At 43.7% G+C, this 19,365-nt stretch overlaps 1 protein-coding gene across 1 annotated transcript in view; it reads left to right on the top strand.

Moving 5' to 3' along the window:
* The window catches only part of LOC124220945 (neurotrimin-like), a 232,906-nt gene that overhangs the window by 108,284 nt on the left and 105,257 nt on the right, over positions 1–19,365 (top strand). The window contains exon 4 of the mRNA XM_046630426.2: positions 12,978–13,218. The gene's annotated coding sequence lies outside the window, so the exon portion shown is untranslated. The remainder of the gene's footprint in view (positions 1–12,977; positions 13,219–19,365) is intronic.

Genomic DNA, 19,365 nt, shown 5'->3' with positions numbered 1-19,365 from the left:
ATCTCTACCTGCTATTTCATCCCCCTTACAACGGTATACTTCCCACCGATAGTAATACGGTTTCCATATCGTTGTAAAAACGGATGCGAGTATCGCACGTCGATGCCTTCATCGTGTGACGCGTTAGGACGTAAAAGAAATGGGACTCACTCTCTATTGTGGTTATAACGCGTCGTGCCTTGTTCGGTTAACAATTTACATTACCTCGCGGACGCCGGACGCGGAGTGACTCGAAGGAATGGAAAGAAATCACGTAATGTCCTGGTAGCGCTTCCGAATTCAGTGGCAGCTCACAAAGTGCACGAACGAAGAATGAGGGAATTGAAATACAGGCAGAAAGTAGGAACTGAGAAAGAATGAAAAAATAAAAAATTGTAATCCATAGAATTTATAGCGGTAGTAAAAAAAAATAAAAAAAAAAATAATAAAAAAAAAAAAAATAATAAAGAAATCGTAGCTCGAGGGTAATAATATTAATAATGGCAATAATACAACCGAGGAAATGAATAAGCGATAAAAGTAAAAAGGGACGAACGAGTCGAGAGGGCGGTATAAAGTAGAGTGAATTATAAAAGCGCGAATATCAGAGAAGGACGGACGGAAGCGAACCTATCATTTGCATATTCGGGAGTGCAAAGAGCAAAGAGAGCCGGATACCTCCGGGAATGGTCTCCATTTTCATTTCGCTTCAAGTTTAAATCTTAGATAACTGCTCTTGGCTCCTGGTTAGGGTCTCTCTCCCCTATCGCATAAAGGCTCGGCGCTCGAGCCTAACTGAAAATCAGGATGCCGCTAAAACCTTCAAAGGGGAAGGGAAGGGAAGGAAAGGAATGGAGGCATACGAAGGTGGGTGAGAGGAGATGAGAGGAGTCCATGTCGCGTGTAATCCTGGCACAGGTATTACCCCTCCCTTTATAAACTTGAAGTGCGCGTGTTCGTTTTTACCTATAGCCCTCAAGGTGGGCGTCCGCATTCCCGCAAACCGCTAATAATACACGCATTAATACACACATGCGCATCTCTGCGTTTCCCTCGAAAACGAATCTCCTCGTCATACGTTTAATAAGTGTGCACAGCTGTACGATCCGTCCGTACTCGCGATGTACACATTCTATAACATACCTACCTACCTTATATACTCTTGTAATATGCCGCACGGAGGAGGGAAGGAGAGGATTCTTGTTGATACAGGCTTTTCAGAGGAGCGAGATAGCGGAGGAGTATTTCCTTTTAGCTAGCTTTACTGCAAGCGTAGGAGAGAGAAAAACACACACACACACACACGCACCTTAAATCTTCACCTAGAGACCCACTGTACCGGCTCGACTATAGACGAGGGCTACGGAGCCGGTGGCGGGCCTGACAAAGTGGCTTGTACACTGTTTGTCGGGCTGTGATCGCTCCTATATAACCCATCCCGCAGCCCCCCGTTGCAAAAGTGTTGAAGATGATGTAAGATTCGGGACTAAATTTCATACCCCGTGAAGATAAAACGAGTCCTGAATTGTTGCGTAAATTTTTTTTCGCTCCGCATTGATATACCTGCGGCTTATTGTCCGTCATATTCGTCGAAAGCAACTTTGGTTAATTTTTTTTTTTCCCCTTCTCTTGACATTTTTTATTCTGCGCAGAAGCTATCGTTCGTAAATTTTACTGTCAATTTTTGTACTCGACGATCGAGTCAAAAGCATATTATTAGAGGAAAGACGATAACAATGGAACCACGCGAGATATATAATATAAAACAATAGAAAATAAAAAATGTAAAAAATAAAATGACAATACCGCGAAAGTATTCACGGGGAAAAAGGTGGTCAAACTATCCATCGCCTCTGTTCGCCGCATATGCATGCATCTGTGCGCCTGCACTGGATACACAATAACGTTGCGGCGGGTCGGGTCGACAATCAATTTTTAAAACCGCTTCTCCCGAAAACAATGGCTCTCTCGCTCTCTCTTTCTCTCTCTCGGCACCCATACAACCGCGTAGATATTGCGTGTCATTCCCTGATTTTCGTCCATATTTCACGAGTACTTTACCCCCAATCAGGTATTCCAACGGGATTCCACTTTATTATTTTTATATGGGGGATCGTACGTACATTCATACGCAAAAATACTTGTTACATTCGCAAAACAAGGTTGGTTATTCGTCATGGAGGGAAAATCGTATCGACTTGGTAAATAGTTTCGATTATCGTCGGACGGGATGTCCATCAATATCGCGGTAAATATGACGAGCGGAGGAAAAACTTTTCCTGAGGACATACGGATATACGGCATCCCATGACTGGGGTAATAAGAAGGACGCTATTCGTCACGCATGATCGATTTTACGTATACCCTTATCATCATTATACGTATAATATATTAAAGCTACGTTCCGTAAAGTTGGATGAAATTAGTCGGCGCGGGGTGGAAAATAAACGAGCTTAAAAATACGGGGTAATTTAGGGAGGTTATCGACGCCGGTGAATGTCAGTCATTCGGGGTACTCGGCAGGTTTGACGCACGTTTTGTGAAAAAACATATTGCGTACAAGCCGACACGCCGCGAACGCGGACGCATGATTGCCGTCATGGCCGTGGAATAATTGCAGGGTGGAAGTCCGTGCTTCGTCCTTAAACGCTTCCCTTAGTCGCGGCAAGGTAGACGTGTCGCGTATCCTTCGGCAGTGGCAGGTAATGACAGCTTTCTGGCAACAAACAAAACGGACGGGGAACTAACTCTCCTTGAAAGAACGCGTCGAAGTTGATTTGACGCGGTGTCAGACCAGCCGAGGTTCTCACCACTTGTTCAGTCCTTCCTTGCTTCCTTCCTTTCTTCCTTCCTTCCCCACCTTTCTCCGACATCGTCGGGCATTCAGGAAAATGGCAGGCAAACGTCACGCTCCGAGCTTTTCCAAATCAATCGATATGGCTTTACACTTATCCGCGTATACAGTACGTATGTACAAACAAGGTTCGTAAAAGACTCTCCCTGTAACAAGTTTTCTGCCAGAATGTTATTTGTGGTGTATAAGGTATTTCTCCGCCGCGCGAAACTCGTCAATAAAATCCAATTCTTTAGCGCCTTTCAATCCCCCCTCACGCCCCCCCCCCCCCCCCTCAACCCCTGCCCCTTCCTCCCCGGCAAACGGCAACCGCAATTTTCCACGATTTGTTCCACCGTAAAACATCACACCCTTGTATTATGTACGTATTATGACTATGTGTACATATATGTACGTATACAGCATTTATAGACTTTGTATTTTACCGAAGTTGTAGCTGCAATTTCCCACCCTCGAATACACAGGGATTAGTCGTTTTTCTTATTGGATAACCCGGCCGATCCTTGTATATGCGTTTACGGAATACATAAAGATACAGCTGCAGAATATCCACGAGTGTATCCCCAGCTTACGTACACCCAACCAGACGCTAGGCGTTTCTTTCCTCGTCAATCCTTAAGATGCCTTAAAAAACCTTCAGCCAGCTGTAGATACCGAGGTATTTTAGCTTTTGCACAGCGAATCTTGTCGGTCGGTAGAAATGAAAATATCGCAGCATCTGATTTCAATGAGATTTTGTGGCCCGTTTCACAGCTCTTCCCAGCATATTTTTATCGATAAATTATCTTCCTGATCATCAAGTCGGAATTACCAGGCATCCGAAGCTATGGAGTTGTAGACGGACTGACGGAAGTAAGTTTTCATCTCCGCAGGAGCGAACAGCTAACTATGCTAGTGTGAAAGGCTTAACGAAGTCGTAAGACAGCATGCGCAATTCCATCGCGTGAAACCGCAGAGCCATTTATTTTATACATGCATACGTACGGACAAACATTTTTATACCTTTGCCTGCTAGTATAATTTTCTCCACCGTAAAATTTTCCTCATCCTATTATACGGTGTATATAGGTCGTGCGGCAAGCCTGCTCGCCGTTTTACAGCTACATCTATACCTACCTCGTGCACCACCTGACGTCTACTTCACCTTTATTCAGCGATAAACAGAGGCTAAAGAACATTCACGATTGTCAATTTTCGAATGGAAAATTTGCTACCGTTGGCCTGATCGTGGGGTGAAATTGTACTTGCGAAAGAATCTATTGTTGCTGAAACTCACTGCGATCTTCGAATTATTTGAATGCCACTGTGTATGTGTGAAAAGCTGTGCTTATAGATTCAATTCACGGTGATATGAGACTATATCTATGAATCGATTGTAGTAATTTTATACATATAACCCCAGATTTTTAGCTATGTAATTTAGATCCCTTACGATCGATTTTCTTTTCATCCAACTTGCGCGAAGTATGACATTCAAATGGGAAAAATCGGCTTCGCAAGGTTCAGAATCCCTTAATATTCCCCTCCCAGTCCCGTCGCGTGCAACGATCGAACATTTCAGATGACACGTGCTCTCAGTGATTTTTTGCGATGTCGCTATTCATCATCGCCAAAGGTTGAAAGTGTATTTTCTCGGTCTTGATCGCCGTCGGGAAAAAGGGGGAGCGACACGTACCAGGATTCCTCCAACGGTCATCGCTTACGCCGGTCACGTTCGTTATGGTAACGCATCGCGTCAATGGACAGAAACAACTAGGCCACACGGGGATATAAATATTTTACTCAACGAGCGGGGATTTTCCATTTTATCTTTCGCCTTTCGCCCTCCTAGTTCTCCGATGTCTTCGACTAACGCCCGGATCAGGGATATCTGGACCAGTCGGGCTTTTTTCGAGGCGTTGACAAGGTCGTTTTTCGGGTCAACGTTTCCGGGCTTTTCCAAAGCCTCGCGGCGTGATCGAAGGGGGAGGAAAAGTTTTGAGCTCTTGGAAGGCGACGGTGACGTATGGTGTCTGGGGGAAGGAATTGTAGTCGATTTTGAGACGTCTTCGACTCTCCCGAACGCCTGCGGAACCGCAGAGACCGCGACGATTGATGATGCTCCGTTTATAACACGCGTGTAACGTGTTACACGCCGTCTTCATACCTCGGCGAGAGAGATACCTTTTTACGAACGAGAGCTTTTCTGCAGTGCAGAGTTTCGGGCCTCGGACGGAGTTGCGGACGCGTCACTTTCACTTCCGTTCGCATTTCTTTCATCGCTTCAATATTTGTCAAATATATTCCACGTGTTAAGGGAGGGTACGGTTTGGAAGGTCTAAAATCATACCTGTTTTTAGGAGAATTTTTTTTTTTTTTTCAAGTAAATGAAAATGCTTTGAGCAATTGAAGTTTGAGGGCTTTATTATTCATAGTTTGAAGAACGTTTTAGAACTTTTTCATTGAAATTAATAACACAATGGCGGTATAGCGCATATAAGTAGCGAACGACCACGTTTCTAATCCGGTAGCGCAGATTCCTCGGTCAATTTTTATCCAATCGACTTGAAATTTTGACACAATCTTTAAAACCCAAATTTCAATCCCAACATTTTTTTGTTTATAATCGCATGTATTTGAAATTCTTTGTTTTTTTTTATCATTTAGACTATGAACTCTAATGCAAAAAGGTGTTCTTGACTTAAAAAAAATTTTCCATCTGTTACAAAACGGACAGTGATGTCAGATGCGCTACCGCAAAAGCCTTTGAGTTCGGAGTCGTTCGTTACTTACATCCGCCATGCTGCCATTTTGTTATTAATTTCAATGAAAAAATTCTATAATATTCTTCAAACTCTGAATAATAAGGCCCTCAAACTCAAATATTTCCAAGTGTTGTCATTTTTTTATAAAGAAAAAAAACTCCTAATAACAGGTATGATTTTAGACCGTCCAAACTGTAACCCGCCCAAAATTATTTTAGCGTTTCCTTACTCTTTTGTCCGTTATCCGTATCATTAAAGACGGAGCAAACCGATACAGTTGCAGAACCGCGCACGGTGAAAAATATCCGTTTACCCCGCGTGGCATTCGTCACGTCTTACTTCCTTGTTTTACGAGTCGAAAGTTGTTTGTCAGGAATTGAGCGAACGGTTTCTTTTTCCCAAGTATGCGTATGTCGTTATAAGCTGTTCCTGATTCCGGAGGCAGTGAAGGAAATGCAAAGCGACCGGTACCGCAAGTATAACTTTGCTAAATCCCAACGCTGACGAGAATACAAATCGGAGATCCGTACCGCGCAGCTGATCGTGCTTATGTGGATCGGAGGGGATTTTCCGCGGTTTCCTTAAGGCTTGAAAACTTTTACTTCCCCAATTCCACCCTCGAGTTTTTGGTGTTACGACACGGCGATCCTCTGCAGTTCTCTTGCCGTTGTTGCGAGTCACGTTTCGGTGGGAATTGACACCGTTACGAGCCAATAGGCGGAGCTTTAATTCGAGACGAGCAATATTATTGCGTGTTTAATTGAATCCTGATCGCTCGTTTCGGTGATCATTAGACATACGCGAAATTCAATTGAATTTCGGTGTAATCGCGGAAATCAAATGGCTCATTTTATCCACAGTCAGGATCGTCGACTTCGGGGGACAATATTCCCAATAATTTAATCGTTAACGATACGGATACGTGTAATCACTCGTCGTTGTAATCGAAAAAATATATGTGTAACATAAACGCATTTTAATTCGAAGGCTTAGAAACTTTTCCCTTATAACTTTTGCCACTGGTATCGTAAATAAGAATTGCTCGCCCGGCATTTCCGGGAATGACTTGTATTACCTAATGTTTCACTCCACCGTCCGCGTAACGCTAATCAATTTTTGAGTCTTTATAAGGCACTGTCCATATCGTAGAGTGAGAAAAAAATGTCAACGTTTCTTATTTGCGTATCATCAGTCTTTACCGGTAGACTGTTTATCGCTTTTTACAGTCACTGAGTAATCCGCCATGCCGGTGGTAAAGTTGGGGGACCTAATTCGCCCGGCAAAATTTGACTGTAACTAATATATTTTCTTTCTTTCATTCTTCGGTCTGATTGTGGACGACTACGGTGTGAATAATAAGCTGTGAAACACTCCGGGATTTACACTGATTTCGATCAATCTTGAAGTTGGGGATTTCGTGTGTCACGCGACGGTATAAAAAAAAGGCAGGTTTTTCTTTCTCTTTTTACGTTCTGCAGGTTTCGCTGCGACAAATTTTTTTTTTCGACCGACCCCGCAGCTTTCTTACGATTAGGTTTCCGTTCAATTTCTTGTTCCGTTATTCAAGATACACTCACCAGATAAAGATATATGGTAAACATTCTTCTCTCAATCTTTATTCAACACGGTTGATATTAGATTGCAAAAATGTCAGCTCAACATCGTACCGCAAAGAATAATGAAAACGCGATTGCCGATTCATCACGCAGCACGTGACTAAGAGTTCGATTATTTTCTCCGTACATATCAGCAAAATCATTTTCAAAATCAAGTGTCAAAGGTTGAAATAAATTGCTAAATTCACCGAGTAATCGTTCGAGGCAATTTGATTTTTCGAACAGCCTCGTTACGTTATCGTTGTTTTTTTACGAGCCTCAGCAACGAACGTACCTTGGCTCGATTTGCACAGCGATCGCTGACCGACCGCGGAATGACAAACGATAAACGGAAACGAAACCGTGTGCAGCGGAAGGACGCGACGGGGAACCATTGGCGGAAAAGCGTCGATTAGAATCAACGACAAATGTACGAAGTGGCGATCGCATCATGCCGGCCGGACAGCGCGTCCCGCATCTGGCCCAGAAAATTCCCGTACAGCGTAAGCCGGTGCCGGTGGTCGTTCATGGCCGTTTTATGCGAAAAGCTTTACAGCGTGAAGATGAACGGTACAAGCGATGTTGATCACCCACGCGCGGGGAACAAATATTGTAATCTGTAATTCGTTACGAGGGAATTACGGCCGTGAGGAGGCATTGGTACGTCATCCAATTAGTGGTTTAATTAAAAGTTGCAATTAGTATCGCCGCTTGGCCCTTGGTTCACCCCTTCGGGCAGGGTGTGCGTCGAGCTCTGCGTGTCTGTCAACGAGTGGCATAAAACATTCACATACATTCACCTGTCGCAGGTATCTACTCGCAGGTGAACTTCGGGGTCTGACGCGTTAGCGTATTACAGCTGAAAGTTATAATGGAGAAGCGAGCGGTGAAGTCGCGGTTCGATCAGAAGTGAAATAAGCGCGGTACGTATTACGTTGTTGCATCGCAGGAGTTTTAATTGACATCGTGGAAAGCAAAGTGAACAAATCCATGCAGACCCAACTGCCACTGATATATTCCGCCGGTATCTGAATAAATTGAAATATATCGCGCTCTTTCAACGGTTCGGATCCAGTATAGCTCGAATAGATGGAATATAGGCACGAATTCGAGTGGGGGAGGCTCGGGTAGACTGTTGACCGAGATTTTCCACGACGTTGAAACGACTCGTGTAGTCCGTCAGGGTTTTCGACGTTGTCGCAGCGGAGTCGCGATTGAAACGGCTGTACTTAAAGGGTTGGGAAAATATTTGACCACCTTGTAATAACACGGTTGTCAGAGACGTGGCATTAAAACTCAACGGACCCTGAACACCAGCCATAACAAGATGTTATAAACGGGAAAATTTCACCACCGCCGTCGGTCTACTAACCATTGCCTGCTTTCCACCTATGCATATATTTGGATAGCTGTATAAGGTATTTACATACATATAGGCGACCGTCGTTGGGGGTAAACATGACCCAGTTGAAGTAGCGTCAAAGCGAAAATCTATACCTCGTGTAACTTTTCAATCCATTTGGTCGAAAACTGCATAACAACTCACCTTGGATACTATTTATGGGAAAAAAGAGCACCGCGATGAACGGAGAGTCACGCGAACTTGCTGACTGGCGACGAGTTCGACTTACCAGCTGGCATCGAACACGCTGACATGTCTCTGACAACTCGGACACCATCGCCAATTTCATCAGCATCGCGACCTGCAGGCTTTTCACTCATCCGCCACTTGGCTCGCTGCTCTTTTACCAGAGGAAACTGTCTGTCCGCCTGCCTATTACTGACTGTAATCAACCCCGGAGATTGACTGAATATTAGTTACCGGAAACGTACCGGACTGATCGACCCGGGCGGTCAGCTTGTCCGAGTGATAATTACAGCCTCGTAACGCTCGCCTCCGACCTTTTGGGGTCAACCTGAATATTAAACAAATTGCCTTCACTTATGGTTTTTGGACTGCTTAAATAGAGCAGGAGGACTTGATGAACCGCGATGGTTGTACTAATCGCGTCTGCAGTGAAACAACACGAAAAGAAGAAGGGAAAAAAAACCTACCGATCGATTTAAGTCATAACCTATTTCTCGCAAATGTCATCGTAGTCTGGTACTCGTTGAATTTTTCATTTTTATGGGTGGGGAATGCAAGGGTCCGACTAATTAGGGACATCGATTGATAAGACAAGTTGCCTCTGCTCATTATCGCGGTTGCCGATTCATTACACAGGGAGTCTTAGCGCTGAGAGCTTGACGAGCCTGTCAAATAGAAAAATAGCTACTTCCGCTGCACAATGGCGTTGAACGGTGCGTAGAAATGGCAATGACCCTTCGTATTGCTTGATGGTCAGGGTTTCCCTTTTCCCTCTCTCTGATTGAATCGATGAATCCTTCAAATTTTCTACTTTCTTTTTCTACTTTCACCCTTACAAAATATCTGTACTAATTTAAGAAGGATTGAATATTCAACGAAAATTTGTACCGTCGACGAAAGAGAAGAATCGAAGCTGTGAGGAAATAAATAAAATGGAAATCTCAGTAAAGGATCTTTCCTAAAAAAAAAAAAAAAAAAAAAGAAAGTATTCCATTCTTTAGTCTTCAAATTTAGTTAATAAGTCCTGACAGCCGGTGGCGCGACAGGACGGGACTTGCGGAAAACAAAAGAGACGACTCGTCGTTTTAGTTTCGAATCCTTTTGTTAACCGTCTCCTAGGACAAGCTAATACTAGCAAGGACGACAATACCGGGGCATCGAGCCGCGCAGCTTCGCCCCTGCAGGGTGGTGGATATTCCCTCTTCTCCTCTCGTCTCTTCTCTTCTCCGCTCTTCTCTTCTCTTCGGTTCGTTTCGCGGGCATTCCTACACGTGAAATAACCCCTGCAGGGGCTCGGTAATCGTCTTTGTGATTTCCTCGCGTGTCGAGGGTATGCGCCAGTATTATTTTCAGCGGAAGAGAATTAAACGCGGCGTCCTGGGCGTGACAAAGTTCGCAATGAACACCCCTTTACATCCCCTACCCCCACCTGTTTCCCTATCTCCGTACGCGCAAAATTAGAACGAGCTAAAATCTGTACGCGCACGTATGCTTCCTACAAACAGCGCTCGGAACAACGTCGCTCTTTCCGGATATATGTGTACATATATTGAGGTGTCCGTTATGTCGGGCATTTTGAAACTTTTTCGAATACCCCCCCCCAAATATGTTCATAGCAAGGATACAAAAAATCCCCTGTAAGTATAAAAATTTTCGGATAAATACATCGAATCTCAAAACTCTCTTACATTTTATAATACTATAATTTTTATAAATTTTTATAAAACTATAACACATGGAATACGTTCGCTCATCCCAAAGTTTTTTTGTTCCTACGTTTAGTTGGAAGTACAAACATTGTTCCCAAGCATGAAATTGATTTTACCGTCCATTTCCGTTCAGGAAGTGAAAAAGAAAATAGTAAAAAATCATGGAAAATCTCGATATATTTTTACATTAAAATCTTAATCGCCCAACGGCACGTTTTAATTTTATCCGAAAATTTTTTAATTTACAGGGAGTTTTTTTTTTCTATAATATGAACATATTTTTACGTGTAATTGGAAAAATTCCAAAATGACTAAAATCACGGACACCCTAGCATACCTACATATTACATATTATAAACACATCCGTGTGTGAATAAAACTTCCATTTCCGTGGTTTTCCTCATCTTCGGCTACTTAATGTGTTCGAAATATCAAGTATAAAAGCAACTAAAGGATTCAATATTACAGAAGTGATTATCCCGTAAACGTGCGAAAATATTCTGACCCTTTTTTTCTCGTCTCTAACACTCTTTTTCTCTTAGTCCCCTTTTTTTTCTCCTTTATTTCGACAACGCCAGGTGACAATTCACTGCTCTTTAAACAAGATTTGCGAACTCTCTTCACGTCCCTTCAAAACCAGGCCTCGGTCTACGCTTGTGTTCGTAAACTTGACGGTACACGCAGGTGTATAAGGTGTAGGTGCAGGGGATACTCTCTTTCTCTCTCTCTCTCTCTCCGTCTCTCCTCGGGCCAATCTCGTATGTGCATATCGGAGAAAAGGCGCGAGCTGGCTGTGTGCCGGGGGTTGGTTTTTCCCCTGTGTAAACTGCGTGTATTTCATATGCGGGGTCGCCCTATTGTTCGACCCCCTTGCCCCACACCCCCTTCGCGCCGAGACCGTAAAACTAAAAAGGGTGCTTTGGAATTTTACCGCCTTTTTTTTGCACGATATTACAACGGCTCGTCCCGACGCCACGACCCTTTCTCCATTTTTCCCTTTCCCCCTTCCTCTTTTCACTTTCCCACTTCACCACTCTCCATGAAGCCTCTTCCAGACCGCTTGACACTTTATTCTTCGAATCGGTGCTCCTCGCTTACCGAGCTGTAACCGTACTCACGACGTGCGAAACAAACGCGGGATGCACTCGGCTTCTCGTAATTGTTCCTTCGACGATTACATTGGCGACGATTACCAAGGGTTCTTGGGAATGAAGGTGAAGGGAAGCGATTTTTTTTTGCCACATTTTCGTTCGCTAAGAAAGTAAAAAAATTAACAGAACCGAGAGTGCAGGCGGCATGCCGATAGGCCATCATTTCGCACGCTCTATTGTTTCACCTAGCTACTATATATATTTTATGCGGACGTCCGAATCAGCTTTTACTCGACCGTTTCCACCCTTAGGTCGAGTTTAAATTTACAACTGTGTCTCTACTCGTCCCTTCCTATCGCAATAATTTTTCAGTCGCTTTCATCGCCGCGCGTGGAACAGCTGTAGATATATATGCGTAATTAAATCGTTATCGTCCACGGTGATCGCTGCAGGCACGTAGAGAGAGAGAGAGAAAGAGAGAGAGAGAGAGAGAGAGAGAGAGAGAGAGAGAGAGAGAGAGAGAGAGAAAGAGAGAGAGAGAAAGGGGGGAAAATTCTCGGTTGATTATTAATCTCCGGTAATTGAAAGTGTTTTTTTCTTTTTGTTTTGTTCCTAAATTTTTTATCAATCTCTCGAATTTCTCTCCCACGTCTTAATTATCCTCACCAGCAGGTATTTTAAACCCGAGTGAATCTAAGCCATCGGCTTTATACTTACATGTATGTACGTATTGTAGATGCGTACGCCTCGAGCCAGTTTGTTAATCTCACGATTTTCCAACCGCGGATTCTCGTCGTCGTTTAAATACGCTCTTTATCCGTGCAGAATTTAGGGGTAGGAATCAGAGGAGCGGAGAGACCTTTACCTTCACCCTCGCCCTTCGTTTTCATTCGACCTACCCCAAATACCGTCTGTATTTTTCCCCGGTGCTCTGGCAATATACAGATGTAAGATATATTATACAGGGAAAAGATTTTTCCCAAACTATACGAGACTGCCTGTAGGGTACGTACCGAAGTTAAGAGACGACGACTACGCTTTCTCCGTATGGGGGATGCACTTTGTCCGGTTGACCCGGTATTTGTTTCCCAGAGATTTATAAGTTTACTCGTTGCCATGGCAACTTTTTATTTTCTGTAGATTCTATTTTTTTTTCTTTTCCACCCCGCCAAAGATCCTGTACTCAATTCTTGTTCGTCTTCTTCTTCTTCCTCTTGTTCTCTGCAAGGCACGAGCAGAACGAACTCCGCACGCGCCCTCCACTTCAGCCTCTGACCCCTTTTACCGTACACTTAATCGGCCCTTTGCTTGGAACGCTGCCAAAAAATGTCCTCCCCTCTCCTTCTCTCACCCCTAAAAATCATCTCGACGAAGGAATTTAACAATATTTTTACCACTCGCATTTTCTCATTTTCAGTTTCTGGATGTCCCAGCGCTCCGCTCGTCGCTCTAACCCAGTATTCAGTTGCTGCAGTTCTCGTCGGCCTGTTTCACATTCCGCGTACGCGTATGTCGGATTTTCATTAGACAACTCCGGGAATCCAGGACTGTGCGAACATCACACCTACTTACCAACTTGAGATTTGCGAGCTCGATTATTTCGCGGGCACGCGACTCTTTTCATCAGCGGTAAAACCAGCTGTTCAGCGAATCGGAGGGTGAGTTTTTAAATCTGATCATTCCGCGTGCCTCTGACCTTTTCACCTACCGGTGAAACTGTTTTCGAGTATGGAACTGGTTAATTTTTGCACCAGCGTGAATTATTTCCGCCAGTCCCGATGTTCGAGTGATTTAGTATCACGCGTGTGCGTATAAATGAATAAATTAGAAAATAAAGTCTGGCCTTTCGTCCCTCTCCTTCCACGAACGCCGGATAACCAGAATTAAACCGGAAGTCATGCGTGGCGGGGGGATTACCCTCCTCGCTTTTCGTGTGTGTGCCACTGTGAAACTCTAATGCTGAAGATTAGTGGCTCTTGTAAATATTACAGCTCGTGCCATGAAATTTTGGAGAGCCCTCTAGTTTCTATGCATAGAATATAATCTGGGGGACCCTTTATCACGTTACGCGTTTCACGAGTTACACCAGCTATACACACGCCGCGTTACATGTTCCTCTCCCTAACTTTTCGACGCGTGTGCATTTCAACACCGGTGTTTACGTTCGTAGGTAACGATCCTCCCTTCTGGGCTTGAAATATGTCACTGCAGCTGGTTATCGATCGCGAAGGAAAACCCGCCTATCATCTAACTTTGTTACAGAGAGCGCGTAGCTTCTACATTTTTCATTAATTTTCCCGTTTTTCTTTCCTTTCTCTATCTCAGTTTGCATCGTTGTTGTTGTTGTTGTGGCTGCTGTTGTTCTTTTTTTCCTCTTCTTCCGCCACTTGATCTTGATTCACTTTCTATTTCTCTGTACGCTCCGAGGCATCAATGTTTCAAAAGTTCAATATTGGTTGAGGCGAGAAGGGAAGGAAAGTCCAGATCGGCCCATTGCTCATCATCGTGCCAATTGCGAGGCAGAAGTTGTTCAATCCTAACGTCTATAGACAATGAACTGGCATCGCGGGAGCTTTTGACAGTTCGCAAATACGGGGAGAATCCCCGTTTCGCTTCGGTTGACGAGCCGCGTAAAAAGAGGGAAACGCGAGAAGGGAAAATCCGATTCGCTCGGTTGTTCGTTTAAAGGCTTAATCCTTCTATACCGGATTGCACATAGTTAGTAGAAGGAATTCCGAGAGGGACGGATGAAAAAATCGTATAAAAGAGAAACAGATCTTTCCCTTCTTCATTCTTGGCATACGTATCTCTTGCTTTTATCCCCTGTATAGAGATTTAACCTATCGATGAATAATCGTTAGATTTTCCTAACCGTGTTTTATTTACGGATTTGTTGACCAGTGTTTTCAAAACTATGAGTACCGTGAATTATCGGTCGATTAATATTCGAATCGTTTATTTAACGAATATCGGTGTCGAGTGAACGGTGAAACGATGAATCACGATGACAACAGACGTGAGAATACAACAACGGGGGAGTATCTGTGTTACATGTATGTGTGCATTATATAACGCATACATGTATCTGTACATTATATTTGTCATCGACAATTTATGAGTTTGAAAAAGTTTTTGGCCTGTCCTTTACACATTGACTGGAAAGTTAAGCTCCCGAGTACAGGCGAAGTAATTCTTAAGTTATATCTGGCTTCAAAACTTCCAGAGAGATTACCGCTAAGATGTATTATGTAGATACATTTTAAAGATTGTAGGCGTACTGTTTCAAGAGTTGGACGAGAAGAAGAAGAAGAAGAAAGAAAATAAAAGTTGACCAAAAGTACGAGGAAAAAGAAAACCACCTCGGGTCGAACGTCATTAGTTTTTTTGTTTCGTTTTTTTATTTATTTATTTATTTATTTTTCCGACGACCAAAGTCGGTCACTTCTTTTCTCCGCTCTTATTATATAATATTAATAAAAAACTGAGAATACGTTACTTCGAATTATACATGTCAGTTGTATTTTCCGACGGTTAAACACGCGTCTAACGTCTACGTATACATCGTGATATCGTTATAAAACGATTAAGGTATACGCCTAACCTGATTTTCCCGAATGAAATCCACATCCACTGTATAAATTGGCTTTGCAATCTTCGTTGTACGCATACGTGTAGGTATATTTATACCTATATGTATACGTAACCACGCGGCTGCGTCGTGATCTCGGCGTTAATTCGATTTCTCGCTACACACGCAAAATACACACGTCCATGTACATGTACATGTCGCATGTATTCGTACACCGACGTACATACATATACATATATATATACATATACATCGGAGAATAATATTTTCCTTGGTCCTAAAGCCGCAGCCTCGAGAGTTTCCACGACGATTTAAAGTTTCTCGTTGGGTAATCTCACCCTGGGTCGTGCCTTGGTAAACCTAGAGATTGAAGTGACTGCGCTGCAAAAGGGACGAAAAGGTGGAGGTGGTGGTAGGAGGGGGGAGGGGGGGGATTCACCCTGCCCGTACTCAGCTCAGCTCCTTACAGGAAAAGATCTAGAGCCTTCTCGCCAGTATACATGTATATTATATACCATGTACTAAAATGAAACTGAAATTTAAACCAATTTCATTTCCGCACCCCCTGTATATAGCAGTACCCGTTTCACGGGCCCTTTGCCCTCCCCGCACCCCACTCGTCTAGGTAATATTTTTCGAATTGACCGAGCGTCTGTTATTACTCTGGTTGAACGCAATGAACGCAATGAACGCATTGAACGCAGGTGTAAAGGTTACATCCCTCGTCACCGAGGCGACCTCGAGTTTCCACGAGTTTCCCTCGCCGCCTTTCCCATCGTCCAACTCGGCGGGTGTTTCATCGCCTGAGTAATATTTCCTCGCTACAAATGAATGGTAATTTACTCTGGCGCTCGTTTTAACACCGCGCGCGCACTCGTTCTTGTGTCTATACACGTTATACGCTATACGGTATGTGCAGTGTGCGAACCCTTCCACCCTGCATCCCGCTTCTGTATTTTCTCGACGGGTTATATCACCTACTCGAGTACCATTATACCGCAGACTAGGTGCAGAGTTATTATTCTCGTTCTACCTACTCGTCCACCCTTACGCGCGTTACGTATTATCCAACACAGTGCTTAGATTTCGATGCCCATGTACGGAGTTACGAACCCTTACGCGTTATTGTAGGTACCTACCGACGTATCGTTTTGTTACAACTTTAATTTTTAACTTGCTCGCGCGGTCCCTGCCATACCAATTAGCTATGATAATCGGACTAAACAGTCGCGTCGACTTGATACACACTCGAACGAACATACGAAGCACGTAAGGTAGGAATAACGTGGAGTAACGATTGTTGCCCCGCAAGGATACAGGCATTGATCTTAATTCTGGTTCCACACGGTGGGGAAAACAAACGTGAATTATAAAGATATTCGAGAATCATCTTTTTACAGAAGCTTTCGTTTGACCTAAATAAAATTTTCAGGGGGTGCCACGGCGGAAAATCGCAAAGTAATTTTTTTCTGAAACAACCTAATATACATATACATGAAGCTTATAGCAGTGGGTACAGGGTGAGCGTTATTTCGACGTTGGTGCCTGAATTTTTATTTTTTCCTTGTTTTTTTTTTGGGAGGTATAAGGAAAATTTGAGTCAGCTTAAGTTGTCGTTGGCCGACAAACGCGGAACGAAAGGAAGGGAGGTAGGTGGAGGTACAAAAGGTTCAATATCAATTTCCCCTTCTCATCTAGCGTGTATATATTATATAGGTATATATTATAGTGGTTTGCGGTATCGCTGCTCGATGTGAAAAAAGCAAAGTGGAAAACATCCCTGGGTGGCCAGCCGTCCTCGCGTCTGGTCCACATCCTTCGCTCTCCTCTCCTCCTTCTTCGTTTTCATTCTCGACTTCGTCTTTCTTCTTTTCTTGTTCCTCGATCCTATACCCTTTCCCTTTTCCCTTTTCCCTTTTCCTTTTTCGGAGCACCTTGTAGAGCCGGATTGTTATACGGACGAGTATTTCGCAAACCGCCCCATTGGCGTTGTCAGTGAAGCATGCCGCTGACCCGTGTGGTATCGACCAACGCCAGTGACTCGAGTCCTCGACTGCCTCGACTGCTATTTCCACCCTCGACACTCCCACGCGGGAAACTGACGTATGTATACACGGCCTACAGGATATTTGACCAACTGCAAAAGACCACTGAACGATTCCATGTTTATACCCCCTTGCGTCTCTGTGGCTATACGCAAACATCTGCAACTTACATGCCTACATATTTTCTTCACGTCACGGTATATTTACGACTCTTCGTTTCGTTTTACTTATTTACTCATTTACCTTTTCTTTTTCTTCTTATACCTCTCTCGATAAAACGTTGTTGTTAACGCCTCGCGACTGCGGGTCAAAGGATTCGGTGGGGAGGAATAAAAGAATTCATCACATGCCTATCGAAACACATCCCGTGGGCATTGATTGACCGATTGAGGAAGAATATTGAACGTGCGGAGCAAGAGAGACTGAAAGAATCACTCTCGTGCTGAATTGTTTTGAAAAAAGACACAAAAAAAAAAAATTGATAAGCGAGTTATTTTATACGTGAAATCTGAGGGTAAAGTCAATTATCGTTGTACCAACTCGCCGAATAGGATCGCGAGATTTACCTGTATAATATTTTCATTTGATCGTAGCTCGGACGCAGCTTGAGAAAGGGAAAAAGAAAATATGCCGCTTCCTATCCTGTATGTATTTATACAATAGGTGTAGTATAAAATTCTCTTTTATCGGGGCTGGAATCCCGCGCGCGATCTGTGCAGAGCCTCGACGAGTCGGCGGAAAGAAGGCCGGCCAAGGAATGCAGGGTATGGGGGTGCGGGAAAAACAAGACGTGGCGGGATTTCAAAGCGATATCAAATACGCGGTATAACCGACTCGGCGTATCGTTGGTAATAGAGCTCTGACAACGAATGGAGACGTATTCCCGACGTGTATGCTTCACGTGACTTGGGTTACGCCCTGGCTTCCTTCCAAATCAAACTTTCAAATATTACGAAAAAATAAATCCTTCTCCTACCGCACATCTACATATATATATATATATGTGTGTATATATATATGGTTGTGTTTAAATAAATAAATGATGAAAACAAAAAGAAAAATAAAAAAAAAAGGGAAGGAAGCAAGGATATGCACGGTAACTAAAAGAATATAATTCCCCCCTCGGCGATGATCTGCCTCTCTTGAAAATTATACTTGTTTCATCCGAGCGCGTTACAAACATCCCCGAGGCTAGGGCATGCGGGTGTATTTTATACGCAACGAAAATACAACAGCTGGAGGTGAACGGTATTTGAAGAATAATATAATCACGTTTCCCTCGTGGGCGAAAATTCTCGTTATATTTTTAACTCTTTTGCATCATTGCTTTGGATTATATTGTGAAAGATGACGCGTTTACATGTGCTGTGACTGTATTGACGACGACTAGCTGCCTTGCGATAATCGAGGTGCACGGGGGTGAGAATACAAGGTATGCTAAGAAAAAATGCGTCGTTCCTCATAGAGAGAAACCGACCGCCTCGCGTGCGTTTGCAGCTCGCGTTAGTAACTCGATTCTCGTCGTTCAGGACGAAAACACAATAAACGAATGTTTACCCTTAGCGTGTTACTTAATGTTTATAAAGGGTTTTTTCCCCGTTTAAAACGGCTCGGAACCGTGACACGAAGCCCTAATTACACAACCACCTCTGTAAAACTGTAGTACTTCGTTATACTTTCGACCGTAGGTACACGATACGCACGCGGTCTTCTCAACCCAGAAATCGTGAACGTTTTTCAATTTTTATTAGCACAGAATTCGATCGGTGTCTGATAACTGCGAGGTTCTTCTCCATTCGGGTTGTGGAATCAGCTTTACGTTTTTCAAAGCTCGCATACCGATCCTGCAGCTGCCGCCAGTCCCAAAAAGGCCCCGCGAGACCCTCGCGAGACGCAACCCTGTAGTCAAGTTGAACATTTCACTTTTTCAGAGGGTTACCAGACCGCTGGGATAGGAAAAGAAACATTTCTATGTGACGGGGGCGCTGTGGAGCTGAGGAAAACCGAGGTTACCTATACATGCATACGTATGGTATGGGAATGGCTTTTTCCCTTTCTTTCGAGCGTCTCGAGTACATATGCGAGCAATGGTTTACCGCCGGTTACCTTCGAGTACGGGAGAAACTTTCGGAGGCGAAACAAGACTTTGGTGTGTTTTTTTTTTTGGGCTT

This window comes from Neodiprion pinetum, chromosome 6 (genome assembly GCF_021155775.2).
Source record: "Neodiprion pinetum isolate iyNeoPine1 chromosome 6, iyNeoPine1.2, whole genome shotgun sequence".
Classification (NCBI taxonomy): Eukaryota; Metazoa; Arthropoda; class Insecta; order Hymenoptera; family Diprionidae; genus Neodiprion; species Neodiprion pinetum.
This window is presented reverse-complemented; position numbering and strand designations above follow the sequence as displayed.